Consider the following 2,595-nt stretch of genomic DNA (forward strand, 5'->3'; position numbering starts at 1 on the left):
CTTTGCATCTCTCTGACCTTTCCTCATCAAGTCTCTCTGATTGTAGTTTTTTTTTTTTTTTTTGAGGCAGGGTCTCACTCTGTTATAGCTCAGGCTGGAGTGCAGTGGTGTAATCTCAGGTCACTGGAACCTCTGCAACCTCTGCCTCCCAGGCTCAGGTGATCCTCCCACCTCAGCCTCCCAAGTAGCTGGGATTATAGGCACCACCACGTCTGGCCACGCCTCGCTAACTTTTGTATTTTTTTTTTTGTAGAGACGGGGTTTTGCCATGTTGGCTAGGCTGGCCTCAAACTCCGGGGCTCAAGTGATCCGCCCACCTTGGCCTCTCAAAGTGTTGGGATTACAGGCGTGAGCCACAGCACCTGGCCATGACTGTTGCTCTTAAGAACTCATGTTTACATTGGGCCCACAGGATTCCCCAGCATAATCACCTCATCTCAAAATGCTTAAGCTTCATCACATCTACAGAGTCCCTCCAGCCAACTAAGGTGACATATTCACAGGTTCCAGGGATTAAGACATGGACGTCTTCAGTGGACCATTATTCTGCCTGCCACATGTGGCCTGTCCAAGGACAACCCTGGCTCAGGGACAGAGTGATGAAGAACCGGGCTAGAGCAGGGAGCAGGCTTGTGGGGTCTCTCTCCACCTACTCCAGGCCAGGTGGTGACTGGGTGGTAGGTGTGTGGGGTGCTCAGTTGCTGGACAGAACCCGAGTTCCCACCAGGGCCCTGCAATGGAGTCTCCCTGTCTGGCAGGATGGGAGACTGGGCTGAAAGCCTGCTCAAGAACCAGGTTCAGCACTAAAGTGCCTTGGAACCCCCAATACTCACATTCCTTGCTTACTTGGACTCAGAGAACCTCATTTCACCCCCAAACTGGGAAGCCTTTCTCAAGACTCAGAAATCCCTCCATCAGCTCCTCTGCCTCAGTGGTTCTTCTCCTGGGCTTCTGTGTCAGACTGGGCAGCCAAAGGGTCACCCAGATGGGTTGCTGGAGGTGGGGCATGCTCCCTCTTTATCCCACGACTTTGTGTTGCCCTGGCCAGGAGGTAGGACCAGGAGTCTGCATGGTTTCCAGGCAGTCTCTGAATTCTGAGTCTCCTGGGAAAAGGAGTTAAGGCAGATGGGCAGGGATGTCAAGAATGGAGGTCAAACCCTGATTTCACACAAAGAAGCAAGCAGTATCCCTCCCTGCAGTCCCGGGACCTCCCTCTGTGTAGGAAAAGAACTTGGGTGAGCCACTCTATGGCCTGCTGCACACTGGTTCCCTCCACCCCTGGCCCTGGAGGTCCTGTTCCTTGGGCCTGGAGCAGGCTGGGGCAAAAGGAGAGAAACAACTTCCACATTTGGACCCAGACACGCGTCTTTGGACTTCTGCTGACTCCAACTCTTGCTGGGGACAGCAGCAGGCACTGAGGGACCAGTCCAGAGAGGGACCAAAAATAGCCTTCACACCCGGGGGCTCAGGCTTTCCCCAGTCCCTCTCCTGTCTACCCAGGCCCACTGTGGCTCTTGGCAGCCATGTGTCTCTGGGAGTAAACGTTCTCGGGGGAGAGGCTCGCCCCTCCAGAAGGCTTCTGGGCTTTTGATTGGCCATCTCTCGGGTTGGTGCTGAGCTGTGAAAGGGCCCTCCAGGTCCTGTGGGCTTCTGATTCCTTTCCCAATATGATCAGTGATGGGAAGACTCCCTGACTTACACGTCAGGGGTGTGAGCTTGAGTTGGGGGGCCTACTCCCAGGCTGCTAGGATCCCAAGATCGAGACCAGGCAGACAAAGGCTGGCTCCGCGACTCTGCAAGTTAGCAACAGGCATGTCGCCCACCTAGCACACTCAAGGTGGGATTCCCCCTCTGGAGCCAAAGCTGCCCTCACGCGTCACCACCCAAACCCCAGCACGGGGCCTCTTCAGGCTCCTCGCTCCTCCTCCAATACAGTCTCCTTCTGACTCTGTGCCCGCTCCTCCTCATACCTGGGCTGCCTGAATCCATGCCCCGACTCCCCCACCAAGTCTCCCTGCCCTGCGGAACAGCCTCAGGAAGCCATCCTGCACTCCCCAGTGGGACCTGCTCTCGTCTGCTCTATCAAACAAAGCTCTGCTTCCAGTCCTCTACCAGCCCAGCCTGCTCCTGACTCCCAGCACACAGTGTCCTCTCTAAAACTGGTCCTTAATTGTCCCCCAACAGAGCCTGCTGACTCCTCTCAGAGGCAATTTCCCTGCCAGTCTGCCTCTCTCCTCCTCCGGGAAGCCTTCCCTGGCTGCCCATCCCTGTGTACACAGGTCACTATTTAGTTGTTCCTAATGGTTTCCTGAGTCTTGCCACTTTTGCTTATGTCCCTGATAGCCTGGTCTAAGGCAGGGCCTGCAGAAGTTGGTGATGGCTAGATAGGAGCTCCAGGTACCTGACTCCATGATTCTCCCTGGTCACAACCACTGCTGTCCTTGCTGTGAGTTTAGGAGCTGACTCACGCCAGTCCTGTCTAGAGGGCAGTTAAGACAGCCTTTCTGGGCTCCTCTTTTCAGTTCCCATCTCCGTCGTCCCTGCCTGGGTGGAAGAAGGTAGGTAGAAGCTGCAGCAGTTCAGACACCAGGCAGG

The sequence above is a fragment of the Chlorocebus sabaeus genome, chromosome 9, assembly GCF_047675955.1.
Source record: "Chlorocebus sabaeus isolate Y175 chromosome 9, mChlSab1.0.hap1, whole genome shotgun sequence".
NCBI lineage: Eukaryota > Metazoa > Chordata > Mammalia > Primates > Cercopithecidae > Chlorocebus > Chlorocebus sabaeus.